Source organism: Artemia sp. Qi Xiang Cuo, chromosome 5, assembly GCF_049724085.1.
Source record: "Artemia sp. Qi Xiang Cuo chromosome 5, ASM4972408v1, whole genome shotgun sequence".
Taxonomy (NCBI): Eukaryota; Metazoa; Arthropoda; class Branchiopoda; order Anostraca; family Artemiidae; genus Artemia; species Artemia sp. Qi Xiang Cuo.
The window spans coordinates 59,527,537-59,550,551 of record NC_142798.1 but is presented as its reverse complement, the minus strand read 5'-3'; the positions used below and the strand labels follow the sequence as shown (position 1 = coordinate 59,550,551).

The 23,015-nt window shown below is 37.9% G+C and overlaps 1 protein-coding gene across 24 annotated transcripts in view; it reads left to right on the top strand.

The window, feature by feature from the left end:
- Window positions 1-23,015, top strand: part of Zasp52 (Z band alternatively spliced PDZ-motif protein 52) — a 165,038-nt gene that overhangs the window by 9,537 nt on the left and 132,486 nt on the right. The gene's annotated exons all lie outside the window — the stretch shown is intronic.

The following is a 23,015-nucleotide window of genomic DNA, read 5'->3' as shown; positions in this document are numbered from 1 at the left end:
GATAATGCTACAAGCACTATTTAACTTACCAATTTTATTAGTCTGCTTGCGCAATTCCCTACCTTCTAAGTGGGCATTGTTATGTCTGAAATAATCACATTTGCTATCTGATTGAAATATTGTTTGTTGATTATTTATTTTTCAGTTTAGTTTTGGGTCTAGTGTTTGTAATGCAACTGTAATTTGCTTTGTGCTTTGAAGAGATCTTAGATATTCCCAAGGTCTAGAGCTGGGACCAAGATGAAAAATTTGTGTCACAACATTCGAAACCCTTTCTGAGATAAAATTTAGCGTATTTGTGTATTATAGTGGCCACACTCAAGGAGTGAAGTTAGGTTAATCATAATGAAATATACCAAAATATGATGAAAATTTAATACTTTAGCTACAAAATTATCGAAACTACAACAGAAAATTATGGAAAGCAGACCGCCGAGAATGCATTATATTTAACACCTAAACTAATCAGTTCTATTTATTAAATATGTAATTAAATATACCTGCATAGTAGTTTATCTCTCTCAGGCTAAGCTAATTATCTTCGAGTGCACACAGAGAAACCGGTTTTAAAACAGATCACGGACAACAGTGTAGTCGGTATAACACATAAGTACCAAATTTAGTAGCTTGTACTTTTTTTTGTAGCATAAGGGATTTATGCCTGAATCAAGTCAGAAACATAAGTGGTGGATGCGGGGGGGGGGGACAAAGGAGTGTGTGCTCCTCAGAAAGTCCAGAATTGTACTAATAATTACGGGGGTAGAGGGGCGCTAAACGCAGATAGGGAACCTCAAGTTTTGTTGGTGCCCCCTCCAAACATAAGTTGCACGTTACTTGCACGAAAAGTTTTTGAACCTTTTTATAAGTAATGTTTGATTATGAAAAATTGTGGTCGTTGCAAGCACGTGCGACTCATTTTTTATGGTGGGTGGTTAAATTCTTTTGGGGAGGAGTAAAATTAGGATAAAGCTGAATTGCGGAACTTTAGCTGGGATATTGAACATACAACCCTTGAGAGAGAAATTGCTAAAATCATGGCATTTTTTTGCTATTTCTCAAAAATCGTTGAATTATTAAAATATTGCACCAATTTTAGTCTATTTCATGCACCAAACGCAAATTCTTGTCGATTTTCTTTTTTTTAATATGACAAAATTGCTCTTTCCGTAGCGTTCCATTTATACTAAGAGACCGCAATGTTTCATATATGGCGTGAACCAGGCGGTGTGTGGCAGGCGGTATCTTGGATTTCTAGTAACTTTATGCGAAATCTAGGCCAATTATCTATTCTAGAGCGCTTCTGGAGAAATCAGTTTAAAAAAACGATCGGACCTCTGTGGGGCGGGGGGTGGGGGGATTGGTAAATAAATCGCAGACCAACCTTAGCCAGATGAGAAATTCAATGTTTTAGTTATGCCCAGTCTCCATCTTCTGAGACTGATTCAGCCTCTTAGGGGGGGGGGGTAGAATAAGGAAATCCCTAAGCTCTTGTTATCAGGACCTCTACCAAAAGAAGATATCCTCGAACCCAAAACAAATTCGTTGTAAAATTGAAGTTAGACTAATATTTGCGCACTTATGATGTCTGCACCGGATCTGACTTCTCTGGGGGGGGGGGGAATCTCTCGTTATCACTCTCACTACTTGGCTGGCCAACGGTATTCAATCAAACTTAGAAAACAGTTAAGGTTTTGATATAGCAGGTAGGGTCTTAGTTATGTTTTGGGAGGTCCTGTTCGTTCATTTAGCCAATTGAGCGTTTTCTGCTAGGAGCAAGTGCCACATAAGCTTTTAGGTGTTTTTTTTTTTTTTTTTTTTTTTTTTTTTTTTTTTTTTTTTTTTTTTTTGTGAGGCTGCGTGCTTCTATGTGGAAATTGAATATTTTACGGACGGACTGTAATCTGAGGTGTAATGATTATATCCTGGTTCAGCACCATCATTCGGGTTAATCCCAAAACGTGTCTCTTTCTCACTGTGGTCACTGGTTACACAACTTTCATAATCTAACAGTTCGTTCACGAACTGTAAGTAAGGATCGACCCGGCTCAATAGTAACCAAAACTCTAAAAAACGGAATTTTAATGCCCATAGATACATCAAAAGGATCAGCTTTTTATACAGATTAATTTTAAAAAAAAAGTTTTTCCGAGGGAAGTAAAGAGTGAAGTTGAAACTTAAAACGGACAAAAATTATTACTTCACAGCCTATTTATCATAAATATTAATATAACTATTACAAATAAACCAACTAATTATGTTTCCCTATGCTTTTATGATTATACAAAACTAGCGCTTTACTGAAAACAAAAGCCAAGTATAAAAGACAGGATTATTGATTTAAGAGTCAAAAGTGAGTATGTAGCCTGATAACACTAAACGAATCTATAAAGCTTTTCATAGTCTTACACCAGGGGTGTCATTAGTAACTTTCAGTATACAAATAAAATTATCTTAAAAACACAAGCGTAAAACTAAATATTTTTTAATAACCGCGAAGTAATTGAACAGCGTACAGAAACATTGTATTGATTTATCGAGCACCACTTTGCTCTCACCAGCTATAATACCAATAGTTGGTAATATACAGTCTTAAATTGTAAGAAATATGTTTTAGTATCACTTGAAATGAAGATCAAACAAGACTTGATATGAACTCTGGAAATCCGATTATTTTTCTCTATACAAGAGTGAATTTCAAGCTATGATACTAATTCTAAAGCTAGTCTGTAGTCCTAATACTATCAAGATGACCTTACTTCGAACTTGTGTACAAACTAATCATGACATGTCCTTTTAAGAAACAAAACGATAGCCAGTCATTGATCTGAGCCATTGTGCAGAAGTGATACCAAATCAAACGTAAAAAAAAAGCAAAATCCTAAAATAGATTGTTGCTTTATCTTAAAAGGGATTGGTCCTAAAAGGGATTGATAAAATTTTGATTCTATAAAAGGTGTCCTTAATTGGTTGGCTTTTACTGTACCAAAAACTCCAATATTATTTTTTGTTTTCAGTAAAGCGCTAGTTTTGTATAATCATAAAAGCGTAGTGAAACATAATTAGTTGGTTTATTTGTACTAGTTATATTAGTATATATTAAATAGGCAATGAAGTAATAATTTTTGTCCTTTTTAAATTTCAACTTTGCTCTTTGCTTCCCTCGGAAATACTTTGTTTTTTTAAATTAATCTTTGTTTGTTTGTTATTAAAATTTATTGCAGAAACAATAATGCCGTTATCTGTTTTATTTTTACGGAATAATGTACGTTTGCTTAAAGTTTCAGTGCCACTCCTTATCTTCAGTTGATAATTTGTTTACAATGTAAGGTCTAAATGTCATCAGTCTAGGGGTAATAACACAGTTCTAAAAAATACTGCAAACAACCTTGACAGCTAAGAAAATCTTTCAGTCTGTAAAATAAAGTTCATTATTTATGCTTCACAGAACGAAACATGTTTTTCGTGAATGTTTTATTTTCGATGAGCAAAAATATGTTTTAGCTCGGCCGACTTTTACTGGCCTGAAAAATCCATAAAGAACACAGGGCTTTATAAATCCCCTACTGACTATCAGAAACTAGAAGGCTACTGTAACAAAAGAGAGCTGCTTAAGGGCTCATTTAAAAGCTGATCTTTATGCCTAATCACTTTTTATAAATTTGACTTGATAGCACATTCCCACAAAGTGCACTTTCGGTTGTTTCCCCAACTTATTTAAATGAAACAAGGGCCTTTTCCAATGAAATAACCAAAAAAAGTTGAGTTTTCGAAACCTAGGCAAGAGCAAAAACTACGGGGGCAAGGACGTCTCTTCCCCTCAATTACAGCCGTTAGAACTAGCACGTAGGCTTCATCACAGAGTGAAGTTTGAAGGTTCAATTCAAAACTGTTGATCAATCAAGCTTAATTTTTGGTAGATGTTTAGTTGAAATTTGTTTAGTTTTAGTTGGTTTGTTTTCGCAGTTGTCTTTTACTTTTAATATGACTAGTTGATTTATGAAATTTACTAAGAGGGTCTGGAGTATATGTGAGGGGATCTTATAAACCTCCAGTTAAGGGTTTCGGACCATAATTATTGCAATGGTACCGTTTTATGCTTCCAAACTCTTCCACTTAAGAAGTGGTACCAAAAGTGCCGTCTGTAGTGATATATGGCACTTTTGTATGGTAAAATTGACAAAAGCACGTAGATATGAGTTCACAATATGCCTTCCCGGGATATGCCTTAAAAAATGAGATTATCTGAAATAATGGAAATAATGGATTACAGAAATTATGGATTATCTGAAAAGTAATCATAAAAAGGGACAAACCATGATTGAAAGAAAATCCAAGCTGGAAGCGAGCACATGATAATCTAGTTTGAAGTCTAGCGCTGTGGCACCACAAATCTCGTATGAGTGTATTAATTTCAAAAACAAAGTTTTTCCGAGGGAAGTAAAGAGCGAAGTTGAAACTTAAAATGGAAAAAAATGATTGCTTCACAGCCTTTTAATACGTATCAATAAAGCTAGTACAAATAAACCAACTAATTATGTTTTCCTATGCTTTGCTCTCACCAGCTATAGTACCAATAGTGGGTAATATACAGTCTTAAACTGTAAGAAGTATGCTTTAGTAGCCTATTACTAATATGAACTCTGGAAATCTGATTATTTCTCTTTATACAACAGTGAATTTCAAGCTATGATACAAATTCTAAAGTAGTCTTCAGTCCTATGTCCTAATACTATCATTACGGCTTTACTCCGAATTTGTGTACAAACTAATCAAGACATGTTCTTTTCAGAACCAAAACGAGAGCCAGCCATTGAACTGAGCCATTATGCAGAAGTGATACCAAATTAAACGTAAAACAAAATAAAGCAAAATCCTAAAATAGATTGTTGCTTTATCTTAAAAGCGATTGGTCCTAAAAGGGATTGATAAAATTTTTATTCTGTAAAAAGTTTCCTTAATTGGTTTGCTTTTACTATTCCAAGACTCCTATATTATTTTGTGTTTTCAGTAAAGCGCTAGTTTTGTATAATCCTAAAAGCATAGGGAAACATAATTAGTTGGTTTATTTGTACTAGTTTTATTGTTACGTATTAAATAGGCTGTGAAGTAATTATTTTTTTCCACTTTAAGTTTCAACTTCGCTCTTTATTTCCCTCGGGAAAACTTTGTTTTTTTAAATTAATCTTTGTTCGTTTTTGATTAAAGATTAATGTAGAAACAACGCTACCATAATCTTTTTAATTTATACGGAATAATTTATGTTCGTTTTAAGTTTTAATGTCACTTCTTAGTTTTAGTTGAAGACTTATTTTTAATATAATTTCTAATCATCACCGATCTAGGGTAGATAAGGAACCTCTAGAAAAGACTTCAAACAACCTTGGCAACTAAGAAAAACTTTCAGTCTATAACATAAAGTTCATTATTTATACTTCACAAAACAATACACAAAACAATGTTTTGTAGGAACGTTTGTTTTTCGATGAGCAAAAAGCTGTTTTTACTCGGCCGACTTCTCCTGAAAAAGCCTTAATGAAGACAGGGCTTTATAAATCACCTACTGACTAGCAGGAACAAGCTGGCCGCTGTACAGAAATAAATCAGCTTTTGGGTTTGTTTAAAAGCTTATATTTATGCCTATTTATTTTTTATAAATTTGACTTGATAGCACCTTTCCACGAAATGCGTTATTAGTCGTTTCACAAACTTTTTTAAATGAAACAATGGCCATTTCGTTTCTAGTCAAATGACCAAAAAATGTGTTTTTCAAAACCCAGACAAGAACAAAAACTAAGGGGGCAAGGAAGTCCCTTCGCCTCATTTACCGCCGTTAGTAGTAACACATAGCCTTCATCGCAGAGTGAAGTTTGAAGGTTCAATTCAAAACTGTTTTTATTTTTACTCAATTTGTTTTCTAAATAATCTTTCAATTTAGAGACGAGTATGCGATTTATGAAACTTACTAAGAGGGTCTGGAGGGGGAGTATATTTAATGGGTATTTATAAACCTCCGGTTAAGGGATTTGGAACAAAACTTTTGCAACGATACCATTTTATGCTTCCAAACTCTTCGACTTAAGAAGTGGTACCAAAAGTGCCGTTTTAAGTGCTATATGGCACTTTTGGATGGTAAAATTGATAAAAAAACACGTAGATAAGAGTAATAGGTTTAAAATCAGTCTTCCCGTGAAATGCCTTAAAAAATGAGTGCATCACGTTTGCAAAAATAGTGGATTATCTGAAAAGTAATCAAACAGTTCGTGGTAACGAACTGTAAGTAAGGAGCGACCCGGCTCAATGGTAACCAAAACTCTAGAAAACAGTATTTTGATACAAATAGATACATCAAAAGAATTGGATTTTAATGCTGATTTCAAATATATAAGTTTCATCAAGTTTAATTTTACCCATCAAAAGTTAGGTGCCTGAGAAAATTTGGCTGATTTTGGAAAAAAGGAAAAAAGAGCCCCTAAAAGTTATAGAACCTTAATGAAAATCACACCATCATATTCAGCGTATAAGAGAACCTTACTGTAGAGGTTTTAAGCTCCTATCTACAAAGATGTGGAATTTTGCATTTTTTGCCAAAAGAAAGATCACGGCTGCGTGTTTATTTGTTTTTTGTTTTTGTTTTTCCCCAGGGGTGATCGTATCGACCCAGTTGTCCTAGAATATCGTGGGAGGGCTAATTGGAATGAAAATTGAGAGCTCTAGTGTCCTTTTTAAGTTTCCAAAGAAAATGGAGGGCAACTAGGCCTCCATTCTCATTCTCCCTTCTCATTTTTTCCCAAAGTCACCTGATCAAAATTTTGAGATAGCCATTTTGTTTAGCATGTTCGAAAATATAATAAGTATGTCTTTTAGGATGACTTAATCCCCCGAAGTTCCCGGGGGGAGGGCTGAAAGTTATGAACTTTACCCAATGTTAACATATAGTATTGGTTATTTGGAAGTATACAGACGTTTTCAGGGGAGATTTTTCCTGGTAGTGGGGGGTGGGTGGGTCGGGGGTTATGGGGGAGGATCTTTCCATGAAGGATGTTTTCATGGGGGAAGGGACATTGCTATGAAGGGGACGCCGGACTTCCCAGCATTATTCAAAAAAACATCAGAAATTTAATATAAAAAAACAAGTATTTCAACTGCAACAGCAGCAACATCGAAACTTTAAACGAACAGAAAATATTACATATATGATTGGGTTCACCCCCTAGTCAATACCTCGCTCTGTAAGCCAAAGACTTTTTAGTACTTTCATAAGAGCTATTTATTCTAATTAACGGCCTTTGTGAATAAGCGGTCATTTCTAGAGAATTGGAACAAAATTTAAACCTTAACCTAAAGAGCAAGGTATTGACTAGGGGGCGAATCCCCTAATAAACGTATTAAAAATATATGAATATAGAAGTTCGTTACGTAAGTTAATTCGTAAGTTATGTATATTTATTACTAATAAAAACGTTCGTAAATAAAATTAAACATTTATTCAAAAACGTTCAAAAATTAAATAAAAAAAACAAGTTAAACTGCTAAAATGTTTAACTTAACAAGTTAAAACAATTTAAACTGAAAGTAAGAAGCGACATTAAAACTTAAAATGAACAGAAATTATTCCGTGTATGAAAGGGACTGTCCCCTCCTGAACGCCTCGCTCTTTACGCTACAGTTTGACTCTGTCTCACAACTTTATTTTTTAAAACAATAAAAAACTTTAGCATAAAGAGCGAGGCGTTGAGGAGGGGACAGCCCTTTTCATATACGGAATATTCTTTTCGTTTTAAGTTTTAATGTCGCTCCTTACTTTCAGTTTAAAAAACTTGTTTTTTTTATTTAATCATAAGAAGGGACAAACCATGATAAAAAAAAAAATCCAAGCTGGAATCGAATGCATGATAATCTAATTTGAAGTCCAGCGCTGTACTGACAGAACCACACCTCTAATAATATAATTTAATATATTGGTATTTGTAGGACTTTAATTGCGTAGCTTATTAAGGGGGACCGGAGGAGGAATTTGCTCGAGGTATTCTTGCAAACCTCCAGTTAAGGGTTTTGGACGCTTTCAAGATTTTACAAAGATTTTCCAAGATTTGTATAAACCACGAACTTATGAGAAATAGCTTTTCAATGAGCTCTTAAGAATCTCTCTATGATGTTCTAGTACCCCGCTAGGCCTGGAAAAAAGAAGAAAAACGACAGCTTTAACATTTTTTACCTTTTAGTTACTATGCGCTGTGGTTCGCTCTTTACTAGGTTGCAGCTAATGCTTCAACCATGACAGAGTTCATTGTAAATTCTCCTCAGAAACTAATTAACATTAAAATCTGTGAAATCTAATAGATGGTAGAATTTCTAAAAACCTATTAAATATAAGCAATAGCATATAATTGAGCCATTAAACATATATCGATGACGGTGTGGTAGCCTGCTAATGTTTCAGTAACTTACTGATGGGCAGACGAGGTTCTTGTGAAACTCAAGTTAAGGGTTCTGGAACATAACTATTACAATAGTACCTGTTTTGTACTTCAGAGCTTTACCACTTAAGAAGTGGCACCGAAAGTGTTGTTTTGAGTGCTATATTGCCCTTACGAATGATGGAATTAAAAAAAAGCACGCATATAAGAGAAATAGCTTTCAAATGAGCCAATAAACATCACTCTTATAAGTTCTGCTAGCCCAATAGCCCCAGCTCTTCCACTTGAGAAACGACAGCAAAAGTGCCGTTTTAGTGCCATTTGGAACTTTCTTATGGTGGAATTTATATAAAAGACGTATATATGAGCAATATCTTGTATATAAGTTAAACAAGATCTGTCTACGATGTTCTGGTAGCCTGTTAGTGCCCCCCCCCCCTAGAGAAATCGCACAAAAGGTGCTATTTTAGTGACATATGGCACTTGTAGATGGTGGAATTTATAAAAAGCACGCAGATATGAGAAATAGCTTTTGAATGAGCCATTAAGCATCTCTCTATGATGTTCTGGTAGCCGGCTAGGCCTGTTGAAAAAAAAGAAAGAAAAAAAAAAAAAAAAAACGGAGACAGATAAGTGCTACCGATGCAAAAAACTGATTTTCCTTGTTTTTTTCAGGCAGGGGGGATGTAATTTCCTTGTACCAGGTTTTCGACCATGCTGATTCCAATGGTACACGTTTGATTTTGATCTGACGCCATTTTCGAGGGGTTCGATTTTTTTTTTTTTTAATCACCATAAATTACTTTTCGCAATAAACTTTTACTTTTAAGAAGAACCGAAATAATAGTTACCATTCTTGAGGCAGTGTCATATGGAATTTTCTTCACCAGGCAGTTTTTTTCAAATCGTGTTTTTTAACTTTTGGTTACTATGGGCTGTTGTTCGCTCTTTACTAGGTTGCAGCTACCGCTGCAACCATGATACCTTGCCGGGACATGCTTTAAAAAACGAGCGTATCAAATGAATGAAGAAAAACAACGGATACCGATACCGATATTCCCCATACGATACATGCGATATCAATACGCCCGATACCACATACAGCCCTTCCCCAGGGACTATGGAGGCCATATCATTATCAAAACCATATATATTGGACCTTTGAACTATGTTAAACAAAATGGCTATCTAAATTTTTTTATAGGATTAGTTTTGGGGGAGGGGGCCTGTAGGGGGGGGGGGTCTATTTGCCACCCAATCTTTTTGGTCACTTAAAAAGGGCGCTAGCAGATTTAATTTCCATTCGAATGAGCCATTTAACATCTCTCTATGATGCTCTGGTCATTCGCTAGCGCTGGTGAAAAAAGGAGACATCAATGCTACCCATACAAAAAGTCATTTTCCTTGGTGCTCAAGGTGGGGGACTATAATTATCCTTCAAAAGATTTTGGACCATGCTGATTCCAATGGTGCACCTTTTATTTCAATCTGATGCTATTTGCAAGGGGTTTCAGGCTCTTTTTTGAAATCACCATAAATTTCTTTTTGCAATACACTTTTACTTTTCAAATTAACTAAAATAATAGTTAGCATTTTTGATTTAGTGTCAGATGGCAATTTTTTTTCACTAGGCAGTTTTCTTGAAAACGCGTTTTTCAACTTTTGATCACTATGGGCTGTGGTTCACTCTTTATCATGGTTGCAGCTGCCGCTGCAACCATGATTTGTTTTTTTTGTTTTTTTTTGTGTTCCCCAGGGGTGATTGTATTGACACAGTGGTCCTAGAATATCGGGAGACGGCTTATTCGAACGGAAATTAAAAGTTCCAGTGCCCTTTTTGAGTGACCAAAAACATTGGAGGGCAACTAGGCCCCCTCCCCCGCCCTTTTTTCCCAAAATCGTCCGATCGAAATTTCGAGATAGTCATTTTGTTCATCATAGTTGAAAAGCTCAATAATTATGCCCATGGGTATAAAATGCGGTTTTAGAAAAGGTAGAGGATGTGTCGACCAAATTTTCACTCTTAGGCTAATAATTGAGAAGTGCCTGAGTTTTCAAACACCTTTGGTCCTTAGTTCTATAGATTATGAGCAAGCGTTCCATTCTGTTGATAGAAGAGCTTTAGTAAAGGTTTTATCCTTGTATGGTATACCAGACAAATACATTAAAGTGATTAGTGCCATGTACGAGAATAATACTGCTGCGGTTAAGGTAGGAAATGAGGTTAGCAGCTGGTTTTGTATTAAATCAGGAGTTAAGCAGGGTTGTGTTCTATCCCCCTTTATATGGATTATTTTGATGGATTTTGTTTTAAGGAGCACAGGAAAGGCAATGGGAGACCACGGAATCAAATGGGGAGGAAAAAGTCTCCTGGACTTGGATTGTGCTGATGATTTAAGCATCCTAGATGAAAGTGTGAGCAAAATGAATGAACTTTTAGAGGTTTTGCGAGTTCAGGGTGCTAGAATTGGTTCGAAAATTAATGTTAGGAAGCCTAAATCACTAAGGCTAGGAATAAGTGAAGAAGAAAATGTGACATTGGGAAACGAAAATATTGATCATGTGGGCAGTTTCACTTACTTTGGTAGTATTCTTAGTAAAGATGGGGGGAGCAGTGATGATGTTGAAAGTAGAATAGCCAAGGCTTAGGGTATTTTTCACAGTTAAAAAAAGCTTTGAAGAATAGGAAGATAATTCTGCAACCCAATATTAGAATATTAGAAGCTACAGCGATGACAGTGGTCAAATATGGCTCTGAGGCATGGACGCTCCGAAAAGCGGATGAATATTTACTAGATGTTTTCCAGAGAAACTGCTTAAGGATTGTTCTGGGTACCTGGCTGACAGACCGTATTTCAAACAATAGGCTATACGAATAATGTCGTTCAATACCGCTGTCTAGGGCTATAATGAAAGAAAGGTTGAGGTGGTTAGGGCACGTTGTGCGGATGAAGGATGACATATTGCCGAAGATTGTTCTTTTCGGCCAACCATCTAGGGCTAAACGAAAAGCAGGTCGTCACCGTCTGGTGTGGGAGGACGTCATAAGGAAAGATTTAAAGGAAATGGGAACTTCCTGGGAGGGTGTAAAAAGGGAGGCTTTGAATAGATTGGGATGGAGGAGGAGCATGCGTAGCTGTGTTGGCCTCAGGCGGCTCGGTGCTACGGTGAGTTGTTAGTAGTAGTAGTAGTAGTTATAAAATTTACCCATTGTTTGCGCATAGTATTTGTTATTGGGATGTAGGCATACATTTTCGGGTGGTGGGGGACAAATTTTCTGCTTGGGGTTTTTCCCCTGGGGGAATTTTCCATGGGGAGGGAAGTTTACAGAAAGTGGACTTGTCATGGTAAATTAGGCGCGGGATGGTTGTCAGAATTCCTATACAAAACTGCTTTTACATGTCTTGGTTCCGCTTTTCCGTCTCAATTTTACGCGCAGAGTGGTTAAGAGTAATTGTCCGGAGTAAATTTTCACCGGGATTGAATTGTCTAGAAGCTATTTCCGTGGGGAAGGGGTTTTTCCGTGCAGGTGGGGCCAGATATCCTGGCATTATTGAAAAAATGATCAGAAATTAGATAAAAAAAACAAGTTTTTTCCACTGAAAGTAATGAGCAACATTAAAACTTAAAAGGAACAGAAATTACTACGTATATAAAAGGGGTTGCCCCCTCCTCAACACCTCGCTCTTTACGCTACAGTTTGAATTGTATCCCAATTCTTTAATTATGACTCCTGAAACACAAAGGCCGTTTAATTAGAACAATAAAACGCGTCTTTTAAAGTACTAAAAAACGTTAGAGTAAAGAGTGAGGTGTTAAGAAGGGGGCAATCCCCTTCATATGCGTAATAATTTCTGTTCGTTTTAAGTTTTAATGTTGCTCCTTACTTTCATTTGAAAAAACTTGTTTTTTTATTTAATTAACTCGTAAGATCATTCAAAATGTCGCGCTAAGAGAAAAGAAATCGATGTTCCCCTAAAGAAAAATTGATTTTCTTCGAGTTACTTGTTTTAAGATTGAACGTTTTATTACAGGCATTTTAAAGCTACTGTTGGTGTTATAAAAAGTATGAGAAAATACATACTTATCCGCTAGTGACGTTGAGCTTGGCGATGGCGAATTGTCCTGGGCCGTCTCATAGATAATCAGCAAAATGTAAACTTTGCAGATCCACATGTCTAGAACTACAAAGATCCGTGCCGAACAATTTTCAATGTAGCTATTTTATTGTTTCTTCGTGCAAATAAAATTTGTATCTGGTTTTCAAATTCATAGCTAAGAACAAACACGTAAGTTCGAACATATAACCTGTCCCCGAAGACATAGTCGCATGCAGTTTTCCGGACTTATTGTGACCCATACTTACTTACTTTTACTTGTGACGGGAATAAAGCTTTTCCACCTTGCCCGGTATCGAGGATCTTCGAGACCTGTTTGAACCACGTAGTGCGGTCTGCTGCCAGCTGCTTTGCAAATGGGAGCCATTGGGTTGTTCATCTGTGACCAAACTTTCTGAACCCTCCAATAGGTTCAAGGTCTGATTTAACCATGTTCCACCAGCTTTTCCGCTGTCCTCCTTGGCGTCTCTTCCATGAGCCAAGTGGCTCAGCTAGAAGGATTCGGCGAGGCGAGTACTCTGTTGGCCTCTGTAAGACATGGCCCAACCATTTCAGTCGACGCTCCTTGATCGTGATGGCAACGCATCTCTTGATACCACAGATTCTCCGTTTATCCACGTTTGCTATACGATCGTTCAGATTTAACCTGAGGATGCTACGCAGACAAGTATCCTTAAACACCTTCAGTGCATTTTCATGTAGTCGCTTTACTGACTAAGTTTCGCATGCATAAAGAAGTATTATTCGAGCCAAAGCCAGGTATACTCGAACTTTAGTTCTTACACTAATTTCACTCTGATTCAACAACGATTTCCTAAGGGAAGCAAAGACCGTCTGTGCCTCCTGCAATCGCTATTGAATATCGGCTTCAGAAGATCCATCAGCTCAAAGCTGGGAGCCAAGGTATGTGAAGCTGTTGACCTGATCCAACTGTACTTGATTTACAGTTAACGAAATAGGATCATTTTGATTTATTGCGATAAATTGTGTATTCTCTGTATTGACTTTCAAGCCAATGCGAACTTCCCAAGTAACTACCTCATCGAGCTTAATTTGAGCTTTCTCTGGGTCTGAGAGGATTGTGACATCATCAGCGTATTCAAGGTCTCCAAGTGAAAGGCTCTGTTCAATATGAGCTCCTGGATGAGAAGATAATGCATTTTCATGCACGCGATCAATACAATAGTTAAACAGAGTCGGAGATAGGGCGCAGCCTTGTTTTACTCCAAACTCCGGAATTTCTTCAGTCTCTTCTCCGTAAACTCGAACTCGGCTCACAGAACCCTTGTAGTATGCTTTAAGCACTTCGACAGGTTTCAGAGGCATTCCATCATTTTCAAGAATTTTCCAAAGTTTTTGGCGAGTGATCGGAACGAAGGCGTAAACGAAGTCCAGAAATATCAGAATAAGAGGCAAGTTGTGCCTTTCAAAATGCTAGACAATCAGGCGAAATGTAAAAATATTGCCAGTACAGCTTCTACCAGGACGGAAACCGACTTAATTTTCGCGAGTTCTTTTCTCCCTTGCCCCCTTGAAGTGGTTAAGGAGGATAATCCCATTTTTTTTTTTTTTTTTACTGCAATGTCAATTAGACTTATTCCCTGGTATATTTTGCACTCAGTTTTATCAGTTTTATTGTAAAAAAGGAGAATAACTGATGTCATCAAATCCTTTGGGAAAGTGTTGGTCCTCCATACATCCTCAAGGATACAATGGAGCTGCTCCGCTGCGATCTCGGGGTACTGTTTGTATATTTATAGGGGGAGACCATCTTGGCCTGGGGCTTTGTTGTTCTTCATGGCCTTAATCGCTTCGAGTATTTCCGCTCTTGTTGGGGCGGCTAACTCGATACTGTAAGTTTCTTTTTGACACAAATGGGGAAACAACTAGGAACTGATGACGGGGATTGGTTAAGTAGTGTTTGGAAGTGATCTTTCCATCTTATCAAACGTTACTTTCGACAGCTAATGGCATTTCGTGCTCTGTCTCTGACAACTTCAGATACAGCATCTTTCTTAGCAGTCAATTCCTTAAGAACCTAGTAGAGTTTGTGGGTGTCATGAGCGCGTGCTGCTTTTTGTAAGGACAGAGCAGTCTTTTCCCACATTTCACGGGGTTCTAGACGAGCCGAGCGCTTGACTTGTCTGCGCAACTCTTTCGTGATGTATCTCATCTTTTCCCTACGTTATTTGACTATTGACTGGGTTCTGGTGGTATTCCAATGTTGTAGTTTCACTTTCGTTCGGCCTAGGATCTCTTCAGTGTTCTCTCCATCACTATTTATAAGGTCTCCCATCTTTGCTTAGGGTCGCGGTTTTCCTCTTCATTTAAGTTTAGGGCATCAAAACGGTTTGTTAGCTCCTTATTTAGAGTTTGCCGAACTTTTTTATCTTGTGGCTTACCCATGTCGATTCGGGCTTTTGGCTTATTTTCTCTCCAAGATGCAAGACAAAGTAGGATTTTTGCAAGTACTAGCTTGTGATCAGACCCTGATTTTGAGCCTGTGTCTGCAGCGTTTTAAGAGCGGGAGTCTATTACTTCTCCAACGTTGGCGGACGAGAATGAAGTCAATTTGGGCCATCGTTGGAATTTCAGGTCAGTAGATGGCTTAACTTGTGCTGAAATATGGTGTTGGTTACAACAAGATGATTCACCAAAGCATAATTTACCAGCCTTTGCCCATTTTCACATCTTTGCCCCAGTCCGAACTTTCCAAGGACTTGTGTATGGGTTATCAGATAGACCAGCTCTCGCGTTGAAGTCTCCTGCAATAATGAGGTAGTCTTGTGCAACAACTGAAGAAGACAGTTGTTGCAATTCCGAATAGAATTCATCCTTAGCAGTAGCTGTGGCATCACGAGTAGGGGCGTATGTGGAGAGAATGGATACGTTTGCAGGGCTTCCTTTAAGCCTAATCCTAGCCATTCGAGGAGAAACAGGATCCCACTCAAGAATTGTGCGTTTCTGGTTCTTTGGTTCATAATGAAACCAACACCATGGAGTCCCGAGTTATCGTTTACTCCAGAGTAGAAAAAGTGGAACTATTATAACGTTTTGGGTGCTTTAATTACTGTTGAGCCAAAATAGGAGATTTTGGCCTCAGAAACGCATAATATGTCAATACTGTACTTCTCCATCTCATGGACAAGGAGAGCTTGCGTAATTTCTTGTTTAACAGATCCGAAGTTCCATCAATCAATACTTATTCTTGATTTTGTGACTGTAGTTAGTTTCCCCAAGGATATGGCTTGTAGATTTTTCTACTTCGTCACCATATTCGAAGTCGCGTCACCTGCCGGGAACGCCATTGTATCGTTGGCTGGCTTACTTCTCGACACCCGTGCCAAGGGGGCCACGTCGCTTGCCGAGAACACCGTAGCCGTATTTGCAATTTTTTTAGGTCTAAGGTCCATTGAAATTTCTTGGGAATAGAGTTAACCTCAAGGTCCCCAGTCTTGTGGGTGCCCCATAAGGGTCGAGGCAGCCCTTTGCAGTGGCTGTTGTCCATAGATCTGAATCTTACGCCCTTCGCAGTTGTCCTCCTGTAAAGGATCCTCCCATGATGGTGTTCTGCATCACCATACAATTTAACCCATTGCTGGGACCCATGGGTTACATTCGCGGGAACATGTTATTGGGCCTTGGCCCTGAATGTCTAGTTAACTCTAATTTTTACGCAAGGGGGGGGATTGTCGTTAGGAACGTACAGTCAAGGGTCTAATAAAAAGGTTGCTTTTAAGGAGTAGTTAATTGATTTGGTGAACATTGCATTTATACGTAAATACAATAAAAAATCCTGTGAGGGTGCTTACGTGTTATAGCGACCACACCAAGGCCGTATCCAGGGGGCAGGGGTTTGACCCCCTCCCCCGGAATTTTTTTCCGACTCGTAAAAACGTAACAAAAATGAACATAAACAAATTTTTGTACTTGTGTGATATACCCCCTGCAGCTCAAGTTGTTCATGCATTGACGCACTGTAAACCGGCTTCTTTCGCTAGTTTCTGTCAAATTAGCGTGAGAAAAAACAAACAGAAATGACAGAATAGATAAGAAATATATAATTTGGGCTATATATTGCACATTAGGGGTGGGGGTAAAGTATTTGGACAGTATGAAGTCAGAAGACAATTCTTACTTCATAATATAAGAATAATTGTATTTAACACATTTTACATGCATACCCGTTGTACTTTACTCACACCCCCCTAATGTGCAAATATATAGCCCAAATTTGTTTCCAAAGTTTTGTATTTTTATCATACTTAGGTATATTTTATTAGAATTAATCTAACCACTTCTTGAGCTGCAGGGGGTATATCATACAAGTACCCAAATTTTTATGCGTTTTTGAAAGTTTTCTGTTGTAAAATCCCCTTTTGTACCCCCCGCCCCCCAAAAAAAATCCTGGATACGGCCCTGGACCACACTTTGTTCTTGATCTGTAATGAAACCGGTTTTCTGTGTCCACTCGGAGATAGTCAGCTTAGCATGAGCGAGATAAACGGTATCTATGCGGGTGTATTTTAATTAAATATTTAATATATAGAGGTGGTTAGGTTATGTATTTAATTTAATGCGTTCTGGGCGGCCTGCTTTCCATAATTTTCTTTTGCAGTTTCCATAGTTTTGTTACAAAAGTATTGTATTTTCATCATATTTTGGTATGTTTCATTATTATTAGCCTAATTTCCCTTCTTTGGTGTGGTCGCTATAACAAGTAAGTACCCATGCCATAAAGGGGCATCAATATGTCAGTGATCTTTTGACTATCATTAATCGTATATTGATGTAGTAAAACATTGCACTGAGCCGTAAATGGAAATTAGCTATTTGCGGCCTCTTTAAAGTCTGAATTTTAGAAGACTCGAAACCCTTTTCTAATTCCTTACACATTATGATCTTTATGCCCAGCCTCATATATAAGAAAATATGGATGTTTATCCTTACAAATGACCCATTTAAACCGGGTTGGGTTTATGTAGCGAAACAATTAAGAAGAATTATGATCTTGGCAAGATATTCCATCATTGTGATTCAACACTTCAATCCATTCGGCTCTGTCACGGTTCTATATCAGAAAGGGCCATCCTTCATATTTGTTGTAGCTAGTATGTTATTCTCCTTAGGATCTTCACCTTGCTTCCTGCTTACATTTGCTGAATGATGTCAACATTCAGGATGGCTAGAATGTCTGCCCTATTTTGCATAACGTCTTATGCTTAATTTTACAGGATATGTAATTATGCTGCGAATAAAACCGCTTTTATAACCTATTGTTGCGAATCTAAAAATTATAAGTATAAAAAAGGGAAAGATAGAATAGGTTAATACCAGTAATCTAGAGGGCCTTATTGCGTAGTAGAACTTCACTTGTCGTTTAATTCTCAATAAGTTCTATTGGCATGAGCAAAAACTAAAATTCCGGAACTTATATCTCGAACGTTGTTCCAAAACTTAGTTTTTTTTATCCTGTAACAAACTTTTAAGAACTTTCCACCCTGGCAGTTTGCATGTCGTCAGTCAGGAATCAACAGGACGTATCTCCATAATTGTAAATTTTCAGAAGAGCAAAAAAACCTTACAACTTTTTTATTTCCCCTCTGATAACTGTGAAGCAAAACTCGATATGGAAATCAGTAGATATCAATCCGCTTTTTGTTTTGCGGTTATAGGAGGGGAAATAAAAACGTTATGAGGTTTTCTCTGTTCCTCTGAAAATTTACAATTATGGAGATACGATCTTTTGATACCTGACTGACGATGTATATGTTACTTTGAATGTCGGAAATCTGGTTAATGTCAATATTCACCTGTGAATGTCCGAAATTTCCTTTTCCCTGCTTGGATTCAATTAGATTTGCGAATCAGCTTTTTCAGTCTTATGCAAGCTTTGATGGTAAACGCTAAGGTTAGATTGGGTTAGGTCAATTTAGGTTATAAATTTTAAAAATGGGTTAAAAACCTTACCCAACCTAACCTGTCACCATCAGAACTTACCTAAAATTGAAAAAGTTGACTAGCATCGTTGACTAAATCCAAGGACAAAAAAGGCATCTCGGAAATTCACCGGCGAATGTCAACATTCACAAATGTCGGACATTCACGGTAATACATACACATGCAGAAAACATGCACCGTTAACTAGCCGAATTCACTACAAGCCGTTCACTACACTTTTTATCTTAGTGAAAAAGTATTTTGCTGCTGATTAAATTCATACTTACATAAGAAAACCCCTAAAAATAAACACAAATAGCCTTGTTGGACAAATAGTATTTTCACGACTGAATGCTCATCATTTTTTAGAAGACAAGCGAACTATTTCATTGCTAAATCTAATTAAATACATTCTCGTTCACAAAAAAGAAGAAAAGACAAAAAACCCTCTATATCTTCTTTAGGTAATTTGTACATTAGAACCAATAGTCCGGGCGCCAGGTGTTGAAAATGTAAAACATACCACGACGGAATGGGGCAGGTATGAGTATTAGCCTACCCCCCTCCCCTAAATCGACCACGCTGATTCGAAAAATGCTAGCGGCACTTGCTTGCGAGGGGTGGAACACTCCGAAACCTGACATTTTATTATATTTTGGTGTTTTATGCAAGAAAATGCATCTTCCACAAAGTTTGAGGTGCAGTTTTCCGCTCAAATACGAGATAAAAAAGCCTATAGGCCATAGAATGTCTTCATAACTAACGCGATTGGTTAGAAAAAATGGCAGCAATGACGCAGGTAAAGAAACTAAACAAAGTCAGAATTAACACTATTTATTTAATACTCACATTCCCAAATTCATTACGTTTTTTTCCTAGTGTCCCTCCATTTCTATTCATGCACAATTATTCCTCGTATGAATCGGCCTCGCAGCACTTCCAACAACAAGAACACAAAATATCGCAAACTCTATCTGCACACGGATTTTTTTGTCCACAAGATTTACAATTGCAATATGGCGAATTTTTCTGAATAGTGGATTGCCAAGCAGGAAGAGTTGATTTAATGGACACTATCCTTCTGTCCTTCATCTCCCATTCAACATCAAGCGGAGAAATGTGCGAGGGGCGAGGCATAAGGGCCTACAGAATCATGGACCACTGGTAAATGCACCTTTTCACATGTAAGGAAAGGGAGTCGTCGGTTGGAGGCAGGCTCTTCAGTGTTTCCCGGTGACGGAACAAGTGAATGCGGAAGTAATTCAAACACGAAAATTCCTCTGATTTTCTGTATGAGGCAATCAAAATCTCGCAGCACAGCTTCGTAATATCTTCCTCGAGCTCAACTACTCGGTCGATTTGTTCCAAAATCTGTTCAGTAAGAGCAGATATTCGAGATAACCACGGCACAGCTGCTCTAAGGATCGTCTTCTTTCCTTTGGAGAAAATGAAGCTCACAGTATCACAACCGGTGAAACAGTGCAAAAACGCAATTGAATCCACTGGAGAAGGTCGGAGTTCAGTGACTTCAGTATTCGCAAGTTCAGTGATCGAAATGACTTTGTCCTGCAAGCGAACCAAAGCTATTAGGGATGGCATGGCTTTGCTTTTCAATCATAGGCAGCGCGCTAGCACTGCCTAATTAAAGAACGATGTGGGCACAATGTGTTTTTTTTTCTCCATACCTGGGCACTTCGTATCGAAAGAGTTGTAGTAGAAACTTCAAAAAGGGCTCATTCGTTTGGAAATTGGAGTGGCTAGTGCCCATTTTAATAGTCTAAAGTGATTGGAGGGAAACTAGCCCCCCCCCCCCCCCGACGCCCATCATTCCCCCAAACACATCCAATCAAAATTTTGAGATATCCATTTTGTTCAGCGTAGTTGATTTCCAGATAGAAAATATGTTTTTGAGGAGGACACTCCCCCACAACCCTCAGGGCAAGGGTTTTAAGTTATGCCCTGGGGGCATATAAGGTTTTTATAGAAGGCGTTGTCGTAGAAACTTCAAAACATGCTAATTCGATTGGGAATTCGAAGGGCTAGTACCCTTTTTAATAGTCAAAAGTGATTGGAGGGCAACTAGCCCCCCACGCCCATCATTCCCCCAAAAACATCCAATCAACATTTTGAGATAGCCATTTTGTTCAGCGTAGTTAATTTCCAGATAGAAATTACGTTTTTGAGGAGTACACTCCCCCACAACCCTCGGGGTAAAGGTTTTAAGTTATGCCCTGAGGGCATATAAGAACGATGTTAGCACAATTTACTATTTATTATTTTTTTCCTTTAGAGCAAGGCACTTCATATGGAAGGGGTCGTCGTAGTAACTTCAAAAGGGGCTCATTCGATTGGAAATTGAGAGTTTTAGTGCCCTTTTTAATAATTGAAAGGGATTGGAGGACAACTAGCTCCCCCACGCCAATCATTCCCCCCAACACAGCCACTCAAAATGGGGAGACAGCCATTTTGTTCAGCGTAGTTGATTTCCAGATAGAAAATTTTTTTTTGAGGAGGGGACTCACTCACAACCCTCAGGTCAAGAGTTTTCTGTTATGCCCAGGGGCCATAAAAAGTTTGTATAGTAGGCGTTGTCTTAAAAACTTCACAAAATGCTAATTTACTTTGAAATTCAAAGGGATAATGCACTATTCTGTAGTCAAAAGTGATTGGAGGGTAACTTGCTCCCCCACGCCCATTATTCCTCCCAACAAATCCAATCAAAATTTTAAGATAGCCATTTTTTTCAGCGTAGTTGATTTCCAAATAGAAAATATGTTTTTGAGAAAGGACACTCCCCCACAGTCTTCAGGGCAAGGGTTATAAGTTATGCCCTGGGGGCATATAAGGTTTTTATTGAAATCTTGGTCGTAGAAACTTGAAAAAGGGCTCATTTGATTGGAAATTCAAATGGCTAGTGCTCTTTTAATAGTCGAAAGTGATTTGAAGGCAACTAACCCCCCTTTCACGCCCATCTTTTCTCCAAACACATCCAATCAATATTTTAGATAGCCATTTTATTCAACGTAGTTGGAAGTTTTTGAAATTAGGTCTTTAAGGATGGCATTCCCTTCCCCTCCTCCCCCCATAACCCTCAGGGCAAGGGTTGTAAGTTATGCCCTGGGAGCGTATAAGGTTTTTATTGAAAGCGTAGAAACTTGAAAAGGGCTCATTCAATTGGAAATTGAAAGGGCTAGTGCCTTTTTTAATAGTTTGAAGTGATTAGAGAGCGACTAACGCCCCTCTCATGCCCACCAGTTTCCCAAACACATCCAATCATTATTTTGATATATCCATTTTGCTGAACGTAGTTGAAAGTTCTTGAAATAAGGTCTTTTAGGATGATAACCCCCTCAGAGCCCTCAGTGCAAGGGTTGTAAGTTCTGCCCTGGGGGCGTATAAAGTTTATTTAGAAAGTTGTTATAGAAATTTCAAAAAGGGCTCATTTGATTGGAAATTGAAATTGCCTTTTTTAGTAGTCGAAAGTGAGTAGAGTAATTAACCCCCCTCTTACGCCCACCATTTCCCCAAAATATTAAATCAAAGTTTAGAGATAGCCATTTTGTTCAACGTAATTGAAAGCTTTGTAATTTATGTATTTAAGGATGAGATATCACCCAGATCCGAAAAGGCGAAGGGTTTAAATTATGCCATAGGGGCCTTTAAGGTTTTTATAGATAGAGTTGTCGTAAAACTTCAAAAAGGGCTCATTCAATTCGAAATTGCGAGGGCTAATGCCCTTTGTTATAGTCGAAAGTGATTGGACGGTAACTAACCCCCCTCTCATGCCCACCATTCTTCCAAAGACATCCAATCAAAATATTCCGATAGCCATTTTGTTCAACATAGTTGAAAATTCTGGAAATTAGGTCTTTGAGAATGACAACCCCCCCCCCCCCAGCACTCTGGGCAAGGGTTGTAAGTTATACCCTGGGGACATATAAGATTTTTTTGAAACTTTTGTTGTAGAAACTTCCAAAGGGCTCATTTGATTGGAAATTGAAAGGGCTAGGGCCATTTTTAATAGTTGAAAGTGATTGGAGAGCGACTAACACCCCTTCCACGCCCACCATTTCCCCAAACATATCTAATCAAAATTTTGAGATAGCTACTTTGTTCCACGCAGTTTAAAGTTCAGGAAATTATACCTTTGAGCAGGACACTCCCCCCACAGTCTTCAGGGCAAGGGTTATAAGTTATGCCCTTGGGGCATATAAGTTTTTATTGAAATCTTATAAAATAGAATATTCAAAACAATAGTCTTCATTCTGTGGGCTAACTAAGCGAATCTGGAGAAGAACCCTCGAAGAATAGAAGATGCGAAACCCTGCCGAAAATTCAGTCCGAAAGGAGGTGTTTCCAAAGCTATTGAAGCTCCTCTGGGATGAGCTGGCAAAGGATGACAATGTCAACCTTCAAAATTGGTTCACAGCATGCTTGACAGAAAGCGTTGCATCGAAAAGATTCCCGATAGGCGATCAAATGACAAAATCCATGAGGTAGTTGGTGATTCTGTCATAACTTCTTTTTAAAAAAGGCGGTT